The 12,099-nt window shown below is 51.8% G+C and overlaps 1 protein-coding gene across 37 annotated transcripts in view; it reads left to right on the top strand.

The window, feature by feature from the left end:
• MEGF11 (multiple EGF like domains 11) overlaps positions 1-12,099 on the top strand; it is a 389,272-nt gene that overhangs the window by 13,891 nt on the left and 363,282 nt on the right. The gene's annotated exons all lie outside the window — the stretch shown is intronic.

The raw sequence follows: 12,099 nt of genomic DNA, 5'->3' as shown, positions 1-12,099 counted from the left end.
GGTCCGAATTACTAGTCCCCATGTGCATATTCGGAAATAGAGGTTCCGTTGTGTAGTCCTTATTGCTTTGTATAAATTGTTCACCAGAAGCACCTCAAGACACGTGACAGGCAACAGGCCTGAGCCCCTTCCCCGCCTTTCTGTAAGTCCAGCTCTAGGGGAGCTTGGCTGCTTTTGCCTTCCCACCAGGGGAAGCGTTGCAAAAGCATCCTGGGAAGCAGGTGCATCCTTGTCTGTCTCTCCAAAAATTCAGATCCCCACTGTCCCCTGGTTCCAGGGTTGGCACAATCTCATCTTCTCAAAGTCAAGTAATTCATCTTCTCTTGTGTGTCTTTCCTCCGAGCAAGGCCCTGCTGGACACCGAGGCCCATCCACAGCTGAGCAGATTTTGGGTTCCCCAGAAAACAGAGCTTGAGACAAGGCTTCGTGCTGGTGCTTTATTGGGGGGCTGGGGTGCAGCTCAGAGCAGGGAGAGGGGGAGGAGAGAGCAAAGTGAGCCAAAGAAGGAGGAAAAGCGAACGCCAGCCACCACTTCGGGAGAAAATAAAGCTGGTTGCTGAGTCATGAGGGATGGCTCCTGTTAGGCCGAGTGGAGCCTCTGTGACTCAGAACAGAGGGCTGCAGGTACGAGGGCTGGAGTTTACCTGCTAGCTCTTTGGCATTTCATTGGTCCAGGTTTTCCCCATGGAGCATTAACTCCCTTGCACCTCTGGGTCATATCACCTGACCCTGTTGGGAAGCCTCTGGAGAAGCCCAATCCCGTGCCCTGTGGCATGGTGCCTCACCTGGGCCCAGAAGTGGTGAGAGCATCCAGTGCTTCAAATGGCCGGTGGGTATACCCTGGCATGGGAGCTGCTGTGGCTTCTGAGGAGGGTGCAGTAGAGACTGTGCCAGAGCCTGGCCCTCACTCTGGGGGAGGCTGGGACAGCCAGTGGTGTTAGATGAGACCGTGGGCGGTCGTGGCCTAGCTCTCCAGCCAGAAGGTAGGTTTTGGTCTGGGAGGCAGGTGGGGCCAAGCAAATCTGGAAAGTGCATATGTAGGGTCTGATTCAGCCATTGTTAATCAATGAGTCAATTCACAACTGGGGCCAGGTGCTGGGGTCTCGGCCTTCCCGTGCAGGCAGTGGGGAGCCATCAGCAGTTCTTGAGCAGGTGAGAGACTTCTCAGTGTTCAATAATGATAGGAGTTATTTGGAGAAGGTCCTTGCTCAGGTCTGCAGGTCTTTGTTCACAAAGAGTCAGATGAGAGCTGTTGCCAGAGGACCCGGCATTCCTAACTCAGTTCAGGGGAACAGAAAGGCTCCTAGCTCACCATTACCTATGGAGTTTCATTCAGCAGTGAGGAGGCTGGGTCCCCCATGGCAGCCTTACAGGTCTTAATCAGAGTGGAGAGTGTCCTTCCTGAGTGAGGTGAGATCATTCTGAACACTGGGTCAGAGACCGGAGTGCCTGGGTTTGAATCCCAGCTCTGCCATTTAAAAGCAGGTGATCTTGGGCAACCTGACTCAACCTCTACTCATTCAACAGATGTTTAGTGAGCACCTGCTGTGTGGCAGACTCTGTTCTTGCTGTTAGGCATACAGAAGTGAACAGTACAAGACAGACACAAACCCCTTCCCTTGTGGAGCTGCCGTTCTCATGGAGGAAGCCCGACTCTAAGCAGATAAGTTAGTAGATGGTTTATTTGAAGGTCGCAAGCGGTGTGGCAAAAAGGAGGAAAGGTGAAGAGGGAGCGATGGGTGGGGGTGGGGTTGCAGTTTTAAATGGAGTGGTAGGGAAGGTCTGCCATCAAAAGGTGGCCTTGAACTTATACCTGAAGAAGGGGAGGGTGTGAGACATGCTGGTATCTAGGAGAGACACCCTTGCCTCAGTTTCCTGACCTGTACAGTCAGGGTTGTGATAGACCCTATCTCACGGGCTGCCGTGAAGTTTAAATGAGTTAATCATGCAGTGGGTTTAGACCCGGCCTGGCACACAGTGAAACACTATTGTCACCGCTGCGCAGGTGGGATTCCGTCTCTACTGCCTCCAGGCGGTGCTCCTGGGCTCCCGACTACAGGGATTTTGGTGGCCTTCATCTCCCCAAGAGTGTGCATGTGGGGCTCCTCCAACCCTCCCCGTCTCCTCATTGAAAGGGACATACAACCTGCAGTTTGAGAAGCAACACATGCATTTTCTTTTTACGCGAGCATCTGACTCCCTGAGGGAATCGCACAAAAAGCCATGAGCAAACTCCAGGCTTAGGAAGCAGCTTCCAGTGTTTCTCTGGGGCATCTGTGAACTGGGGTGGGCAGGTGTTTCTGGCCTACCTCAGCGCTGGGCTGGGGAGGGGGTTTGCCACTCAGAAAACTGGGCTTGCAGCAGTGGGGATGCGGGGCTGGCCCTACTCACTCTCTCCTGGCTGGGTGGTGGCCCAGCTCTCATCAGCAGGCGCTGAGAGTCCCTCCAGCAATTCAGATACTATTATTTACTATTGCAGAGATTTCTGTGGCTGTGATTTACCACCACTGCGAAGCCTCAGGATCTGAATCCCAGTAGCCTCAGTATAGATACTGCGTCTAATCAATCCTCTATTACCATGCAAATACATCCTATAGGATACTGATGTCTTTTCCTTTCAAATACTTAATACATAATTAATGACATTAAAATACATCTGATGCCGCAGAAGATACCAACCCCAAAAGCTTCCTGTTATCATTTATTCCTACCTAGATAAAAGATTGATTTATTGGTTCACTTATCATTCAGGAGTGGTCCTCTCCCGGGCACCCATGGGAAGGGGCGGTGGAGGCAGGAAGCGTCTGCTGTGTGGCAGACTGCCCTCCAGACAGCATTGGGCCCGGCGGGAGATGGCCGTGAGCCAGTGTCTTCAAGGATTACTCATTCCGTTCTCCCAGACTACTCCAGGAAACAGAGGCCAGAGAGCGGCCCCACTTGCCCAAGCTCATACCCTTTGGCTTCTCCGCAGGCCAGTGGACCTGGAAGGCGGGCTTGGCATTTCTTACCCTGTAAAATGGCAGCCATAGTCACTACTCTGCAGGAGGATTTGAGAATTGGAAATAATGGCAGATGCTGGGCACTAGCACATGCTGCTAATGCCCTTACTTGGAGGTGAAACGGTGAGACCGTCCATTTTAAGGGTATCGTTTTGGCAGCTAGGTGGTCTTTTATTGTGGGGAGTGAGTTGGAAGGAGACAAGTTGTGGACCCCACTGTCATCAGGGACACACCTTCTCTGATAGACGGGGCGCCCTGAGAAGAAGACCACACGGCAGAGTCCACCTGGGAGGTTGTTCCTCCACGTTTTGCCCAGGCCCTTCTGTGAATCGTGAGAGCACTGGACTTGGGAGTGAAGATAACGTGGTCCCTGGATGAGGCACTGTGTCTGGTGGAAATGGACACACGCAGTAACTAGGGTGACGAGGTGTGATGGGTGTCAGCATGCAGGCACCAGGATTCTGACAGCTGGGGGTGCGTGGATGGTGCTGCCAATGGACAAGGGAAGGAGGTACTGGGTGAGGGAGTGTCATGCCGCCCATACTGGGCACATGGAGGGCCTCAGAATGCTTGAGGTGAATATGGAGATTGAGATGGTGGGGACAGCAGTCTTGTTCTTCCCAGGGTGTTCCAGCAGGCTGCCCATCTTGGCTCAGCTGCTCTGCCCCCCTGTTCTTACATGGAGGAAATGGACTAGGTTGTGTCCTCCCCAACTCAGGACAGGCAGAGGAGCTGGGTGCTGAGCTGGGGCAGGAGGCAGGGAGAAGAAGCTGCCCGTGAAGAGCCAGTGCAGCCAGGGGGTGCAGAGGCTCACTGGGGACCCTTTGTGGGCCAGAGGACTGGGGATTGAGCTGCTTTTCTTCCCTCCAGCACAGCCATTTCCACACCCCCATGGAACTCTCAGGATGCCCCCTCATTCTTCCTTGTCCCATCCAGACTTTATCCATGGCGTTGGTGGTATTGAATGGTATTGAGGGCGGACCCAGCCTGTGCCCCCAGACTGAAGAGCTGCTGCTTGCTCAGGAGTCCTCTGCCTTGGCTTGGGCCTCTTCTCCCTATTGCCTGTGATGCTTTTTCCTCCCTGGTCCACATTAGCTGTGGCACCCAGAGGATCTTTCTAAAGTGCAAACTGGACCATGTCCCTGCCTGTCGGAAACCCTTTAACGGTTCCCTGTTACCCTCGGGATAAAGTCAAAACTCATTAGCAGAGTCAAGGCCCAGCAGCCTCACCCCGTCCTCTATAATCCACTTTGCACTTGATGCTTGGGTAGCACCAAGCCACTTCTGGTCCTCCCGCTTCCAGAACGCAGTGCTGTGTCACACCTCTGTGTCTTTGCATATGTTGTTTTCCGGCTACAACACCCTTCCTACCTTCCTTGTGTGGCTGACTCTTACGCATCCTCCACAATTCAACCCAGATACCATCTCCTCCAGGAAGCCTTCCCTGAACTCCCTTCCCTCTGGTGGGGTGAGGGACTTGTCTTTCTGTTTTCCTGACTCTCTGTACTTATTACAGTCTTATAACCTCAAAACTGTAGGGAGAGCCTCAGGAGGAGGGACTTGGTCAAACAGGGACTCAGTACCCAGTTCTGTCCCTGGCATGTAGTGGGGTTAAAGATTTGTTGTCACATTGAACTGGGATAGTCCTTGTCCTCGGTATGGAGATTTGATGTCTGCCGGTGGCTCTCCTTGACCTCTAGGGAAGAGGTGGGATTTGGCAGGCAATTTTGGGGTGGAGCATGAGATGTGGGAGCCTGGGCAGTCTTGAGATGCTTCCAGGATCTTGTAGGGGGACCCAGGTTCTTCTGGAGTTTAGAGAACATCGTTGCTCTGAGTGCCTGGAGGGTTTTGGCGGGTATTGGGGCGTAGTGGTGCTGCTGAGGCTTGAGAAATGAGGATGATGTGGGCAGTTGAGACCCCTGGGTGGGTAGTCAGTTTCCATTCTCTCTCGGTCACGTCTCTGGATTTGTTACAGATTTTGACGTTTTGGGTTTTTTTTTCTTTTCGACAGAGTCGTACTTTGTTGCCCAAGCTGGAGTGCAGTGATGCCATCGTGGCTCACTGCAGCCTCCACCTCCCAGGCTCAAGCAGCCCTCTCACCTCAGCCTCCCAAGTAGCTGGGAATAAAGGTGCATGCCACCATACCCAGCTAATTTTAAAATTTTTATAAAGATGAGGTCTCCCTATGTTGCCCAGGGTGGTCTCGAACTTCTGGACTCAAGCAATTCTCCTCTCTCATCCTCCCAAATTGCTGGAATTGTAGGCATAAGCCAGCTAGCCCTGCTGTCTTTTGACCTTTGAGTTGCTTTAATTAGCTCCCTAACTTTTGTCCCCAACTTGATTCTCTGCACCTTCCCCACCCCACACCATGTGTAGCACAAGGGATTTAAGAAAAGAAAATCTTCAAAAATAGGAGACTTTGAAATGGGTTTTCAGGGACAGGGTGGCGCCCCCTTTCCTGCTTTGTGCAGAGTAGGGGTGGAGGGTGTGGAAGCTTAGGAAAGAGCCCCTTGCTTCCTGTGGGATGAGGACAATGAAATGACATCACCAGATCCTGAGTCCCGAAGGTGGGAAGGGCAGAGACGACCTGGTTCGGGGCCAGGGATTTTGCTCTGGGACTCCCCACTGGAGGCTTGGTGTCCTTCTGGGTAATTTTCATCTTTAATTTCTCTGCATTTTATGAACAGGGAGTAAATCAGGATCCTGCACCGACTGCTTCGTGTAAAGGATTAATGAACTGGAGATTTATGGAGCAGCAGCAGAGGAACGCAGTGGAAATGGAGAATGAAATGAGACTTGGTTCCCAAGGGGCAGGGGCTGGCTACAGAGTCTTCCCTCCATTGTACGACGTCTGCATTCCATTGTAGGGACCTGGCTGGCATCCTTGTCCTTCAGGGATTGTATTCAGGGTTGGGTGGTGGGCCTGGGCCTGGGCCCTGGCCTGTGTCTTCTATGTACAGGTAAACCAGGTGGGCCCAAGATCGAGGGGTCTGTCTAGGTCGATAGCCTGATACCCAGTCTTCAGCGTAGCATTTAGATACATGCTCTGGGCTTGGACTCAAATGGTTTAGCTTTGAGTCTATAGCCAGAGGACTGAAGTTGACATTCTCTTTGGCTCTATCAGTTAAGCTGTAAGTAACAGAAAAGCATGACATCAGAGGCTTAAGTAATAAGAATCTAGCTCCTTTCCACCTCTCTGGCTGTTCCTCTCAGAATGTTAGCACATCCTTGCAATAGCGCCTCATGGTGGTGACGTGGCTGCTGTAGTTCCAGTCATTACATTCAGAAATGACAATGGCCGTGTAGGGTGGCTCACACCTGTAATCCCATCACTTTGGGAGGCTGAGGTGGGCGGATCACTTGAGGTTAGCAGTTCAAGACCAGCCTGGCCAACATGGCGAAACCCCATTTCTACTAAAAATATAAAAATTAGCCAGAGGCAGAGGCGGGAGAATCGCTTGAACCCAAGGAGGCGGAGGTTGCAGTGAGCTGAGATCGCGCCGCTGCACTCCAGTCTGGGTGACAGAGCAAAACTCCATTTCACAAGAAAAAATAAAGAAAGAAAGAAATGACAATGTCCAGTGGAACAAAGGGCTGCCTGTCTCTCTTAATGGACATCTCTTTCTAAGAGCAAGGAAACTCCCCAGAAGACCTTCTGCCGGCGTTCCCCATATCTTAGTGGCCAGAACTGGGTCACATGCTCCTTCCTAAACCAATCACTAGCATGATGAAAGGGACTACCATGACTGGGTCAGAGTAAGGAAGATTCACTGGGTCATGCTTCCCTGAGTCATGCTGGAGAGAAGTGGGCACGTAGACAGAAGTGGGGCACTCTGGGAATGGGGAAAGAGGCGTGGCTGCTGGACAGGCATTTGCTATGGTGACTTTGGGTAGTTCATTTTAGCGTGCTAAGCCTCAGTTTCCCCATCTGTAAAGTGAGAGTAATGATAATAGTACTTTCTGGCCAAGCGCTGTGGCTCATGCCTGTAATCCCAGCACTTTGGGAGGCTGAGGCAGGCGGATCACCTGAGATCACGAGACCAGCCTGACCAACATGGCGAAACCCCATCTCTACTAAAAATACAAAAATTAGCTGGGTGTGGTGGTGCATGTCTGTAATCCCAGCTACTTGGGAGGCTGAGGCAGGAGGATCATTTGAACCTGGGAGGCAGAGGTTGCAGTAATCCGAGATCACGCTACTGCACTCCAGCCTGGGCGACAAAGCTAGACTCTGTCTCAAACAAACAAACAATAATAACAGTACTTTCTTATAGCATTGTGAGAATGAAATGTGACACGTATGCTACGTGCTTAGCAGAATGGCTGGTACGTAGTCTACACTATGCCGGGTGCTGGTACTGTGAACATCCCAGTGATTTGAGCGCGCGGCTTAACCTGTTTGGGTAGCAGTGCTGTGTAAAATGGAGACAGTATTATTTCCTCTAGGGCCACACCTGCTTTTGTTAACACCAGGAAACTGAGGTGGTGTTACTGTCATGACCCCATTGGTAACCTGGGCTTTCATATGGTCCTCCGCTGGGTCCTCCACTCACCTGGTGGTGTGACGCTGGTGAGGCTAGTTAACCTCTCTGAGCCTGTTTCCTCTTCTGTAAAGTGGTGACACTTTTACTCACCTTGTACTGTTGTTGGGTGAGTTAAGTAAATAAGGCAGGTAAGTATGGCACCGGCTGGCACGGGGCCTGGCGCACGGTAGGCCTCCATAAAACCCCTTGCCTTTCCGTTTCCCTCATGGGCACTCATTTCATTTGGTGCATGACCCTAATCAGAGACTAGGGATAAAAGAGAACAAGCAGGGTCTGTTCTCTTGGGGGTGGCATCATGAAGCGGAAAATGAAGGCCAGGGTTCAGGTCCCAAATGCTGAGTCTCTCACAGCACAGCTGATTCTAGATCTGACTGTCTGCCTTGACTGGGGCTGGTCCAGCTGCATGTAGAGGCCTCCCAAGGGCTGGTGGCCAGGGCTGGGAGATGATGGGAAATGGTTAATCCGTGGGTCTGGGAGGTTGCTGGGGTTGCTGGAGAAGGTCTCTACGGACTGTAGGTCTTGGTGTGTTCAGGCTGGCTGCCTCAGGGCTGCCTTTGACTCTTGAAACCTGCCTCTGGGGGATGTTCAGCTCTGCAGGCTCCTGGCCTATGCTACCTGCTGAGGGCAGCTTGGTGGAGGGGTTTGGAGTCTGAGCAGCGCCGGTGGACTTCCGTTGCCTGGGTTTAAACCTCAGCTCTACCACTCATCATCTTGATAATGTGGGGAAATCCTTCAGCTTCTGTGTACCTCAGTTTGACCATCTGTAAAATGGGCTTGAAGTAGAACCTAACTTGTAGGGCTGTGGGGATTGAGAGTGGGTGAACACTCAGCACAAGGCCTAGCACACAGTGAGGGCTCGGTGAGGGTTAGCTGTTGTTGTTTGAGGATAATAAATACATGTATTCCCAGCTTCCACAAAGCAAATTGTATTTTTCTCTTACTTGCTCTTCCATGACCCAAGGCATCGCTACTGAGGGGGAGAAGGGTGGAGAGGAAGATGGAAAACTCATGCTTCATTAGTGATTAAGCATCACTATAGCTGCCCAAAGGGCCTGTGAAGCTGCCAGAGAAGCTGGTGTGAGCACAAAAGGGTCCAGGGGTGAGGATTAGCAAGGAAGGGAGGGGCGGGAGTTTGAATCAGCAGCTCAGTTCATGGCTCAGGAGAGGGTTAGAGCATCTGTTCCTGCAGAGCGCTCAGGCGCAGCCTGTGTCGGAAAAACAACTCTTCTCCTTCTCCAGAATGAAACTTTATGGGGCCCTGCTATAATTTGGGAGGCTGGACGTCACGTGCCTTTGTGGTATCTTTGACAACTCCTGTTCTGACCCCACCATTATCTAGAGGCCATATCACGCCCTATAATAGTCCCCTCTCCCTGGGCAGATTATGTGTCCTACTTCTGTCACCCCCCGCGGGGCTCATCTGCAGCACGTCCCTTCATGCAGACTTCACTTGGCCAGGGTTCTGGTCCCTGGAAAGCCCTGCCCTGAGGGGCAGTGGGGGTTGGGGTACAGAGTAGGGCTCTTTAGCTGCAGGTCTGATGCAGCCTGCATTTCCCAGCCTGTGTTCTGAGGATCATTGGTTCTGCAGAATGTTCTAGAGAGGCTCCAAAAAGCCCATGGGAAATGGATCGGATTGCTTTCTTTAGCCCAGCGTTTCCTAAACTTATTTCACCACGGGATCTTACTCTCCATAGAAGCCTTTTAACATCCTAAGGGGGCCGGGCGCGGTGGCTCAAGCCTGTAATCCCAGCACTTTGGGAGGCCGAGGCGGGTGGATCACGAGGTCAACAGATCGAGACCATCCTGGTCAACATGGTGAAACCCCGTCTCTACTAAAAATACAAGAAATTAGCTGGGCATGGTGGCGCGTGCCTGTAATCCCGGCTACTCAGGAGGCTGAGGTGGGAGAATTGCCTGAACCCTGGAGGCAGAGGTTGCAGTGAGCCGAGATCGCGCCATTGCACTCCAGCCTGGGTAACAAGAGGGAAACTCCGTCTCAGGAAAAAAAAAAAAACATCCTAAGGAAGTGGTGCTGTGGGACCCACTTTGGGTAAAGCTGCTGTAGGAAGGAGAGCACTTGGCCAGGAACGGGAACGCTGGTTCTGTGGGTCCACACAAGCTGAGTAACTTGGACAAGCCAAGCCAAGTTAAAAGTCTGGGTTTTAATTTCTTCTGCTTTAATAATGCCTCTTACAGCACTTACATACTAAAGTGGGTTTTTTTTGGGGGGGATGAAGTCCTGCTCTGTCACCAGGCTGGAGTGCAGTGGCACAATCTTGGCTCACTGCAACCTCCACCTCCCGGGTTCAAGCGATTCTTCTACCTCAGCCTCTTAAGTAGCTGGGATGACAGGTGCATGCCACCATGCCTGGCTAATTTTTGTATTTTTAGTAGAGACGGGGTTTCACTATCTTGGCTAGGCTGGTCTTGGACTCCTGACCTTGTGATCCACCTGCCTCTGTCTCCCAAAGTGCTGGGATTACAGGCATGAGCCACCCCGCCCAGCCTAGACTGGGTTTTTAAAAACTCTTTACAATGAAAAATTTTGGAGACCCCAGATAGAGAGAAAAGTACAGTGCATTCCCATGCCTGTGGCCGGCTTCAGCAATTATTTGCATTTGGCCTATCTTGTTTCATCTCCCCCTTTTATAAGGATGGTTTTGAAGACGCTGTGAAATTAAGTCTATCAAAGTGCCTTGCAAACTTCAAAGTGCTATACAAATGTAAGACATCTATCATTATTATTATTAACCTTATTATTCTTATTCCTAAGGTTCAAAGTGCTGCACAGATGTAAGGCATCTGTCATCCTGATTAGGATGCTTATAATTTCTCATTACTGTCTCTAGTCACATCACCCAAAATGCCCGGTAATGTGGATATTATAGATCTCCATTTGTAAGAAGCTGGGCTGAGCCCTGAGGGGAAATACGTTCATAACCCAGCCCTGCTGCCAGAGGGCTTACAGTCTAGTGGAAGAGGTAAGACAGAAGGTCTGAAAAACAGCCTCACAGTTCCTGGTGGAGCGTGGGCAGCTGCCAGACAAGGGGGAGCAGGCAATTCTGGAGGAATTCGGGGAAGGAGAGAAGCAGAAGGCAGGGAGTATGTAGCTGGAGGCTTTCCTTCATTGGAGAAATTCCACTCTGCCCGGCTACTTTGAGAGCTTGTCTGGGCTCAGAGGCAGCTGGAGGGACGAGATGCCCTTTCCAGGACGGGACACGGCCGCCTAAACCCTAGCAATGCGGCTCTCCTGAGGAGGACAGATTCTGGGCTTTAGTGAATGACATGAACCTCCCTTTCTTGTAGGAGGTTAAGCTGCTGCCAGCAACCTCCCAACAAGACAGGAAGTTCTCACCACTGCAACCTTCAGACAGAATTTGATGCAGCCTCAAAACAAACAGAGCTTGGGATCAAACATACAGATCCAGAATAACCCAAACCTTTCTGAGGCCAGCTCCATTGTCCAATCGGGATCCCTCGTTTTAATCACCTAAATTCCAGTTTCCCATCTTGGCTAGGTCTGTGGCCTTGTCCTGGGGCCCTCCACCCAGCTGCTGCCCACTGCCCATCTCTCTCTATTGCCTGGGCTTTGCCAAGGGCCCTTCTTCCCTGTGGGACCCTTGCCATTCCTCTTCCTTCCCCAGAGCAGAGACAGACTCAGAGATTCAGAGTGCAGCCTTGGAAGTGCCACCAAAACTGTCACCCCACTGAATTGTCTATGTAGGAGATGGAATTTCAGTCCCAGATTGTAACTTGTAGGGGAACAAACAGCTCTCTCTTGGCTACTGATAAGTTTGGCTTGAATTTTGCTTTGAAAACATGTGAGCCAAGAGAAGATTTTACATTAAAAAATGTATCTCCAGTTTCCTGGAGAAGCTCTGCAACTCCAGGCCCACATTTCTGCCTGACGGCAGTCAAGGGAGCTGAGTGGTGGCCTCCCCATTTTGCTGGGACCCAGGAGCTCACCCTTGCAGGCCTCTTGGCCTGGCTTTCTGTCCTTCCTGCTGGGTGTGGCTCCTCTGCAGTCTGTGTGTGTGTGTGTGTGTGTCTGAGTGTGTGTGTGCGTGTGTGCGTGTGTGTGTGTGTGTGTGCATGGGCACCCCCCTCTCCCTGGCTACCTCTTTCTCTGGGGCTCCATAGCCTTCCACAAGTAGAAGCTTTCCTTCTAAAAGGAAACCTGGCGGAGGAGGAAGAGCGTCTGGCTGTCTGTGGAGGGCCGGTTCCGAGGTTTTGGTGGTGGGGACAAGGCTTCCGTGAGCCCTCGGGCAGGGCTCCGTCTCTATTGACTGAACGCCCGCCTGCTGTGTGTGGTGTTTTCTGAAGGGCCTTCCTGCTGTGATATGATTTACTCGGCTCCCCTGGTCTCCAGGGACCTTCCCCACCAGCCGCCCTTGGATGTTGAGATTCTCTGCAGCTTTCCAGCCTCAGAAGAGGTTAAAACTGAAAGAACCTTTCCACCCCGCATTTGGCAGAGAGCACACCGAGGCCCAGGGAGAGAAAATGACCTGCCCACGGTCACAAGGTGAACTTAGGGCTAGGGCAGGAAGAGGAGCCTG

Source organism: Callithrix jacchus, chromosome 8, assembly GCF_049354715.1.
Source record: "Callithrix jacchus isolate 240 chromosome 8, calJac240_pri, whole genome shotgun sequence".
In the NCBI taxonomy this organism is placed as follows: domain Eukaryota; kingdom Metazoa; phylum Chordata; class Mammalia; order Primates; family Cebidae; genus Callithrix; species Callithrix jacchus.
Note: the sequence above shows the minus strand (reverse complement) of the source record. Positions and strands in the feature narration are given on the sequence as shown.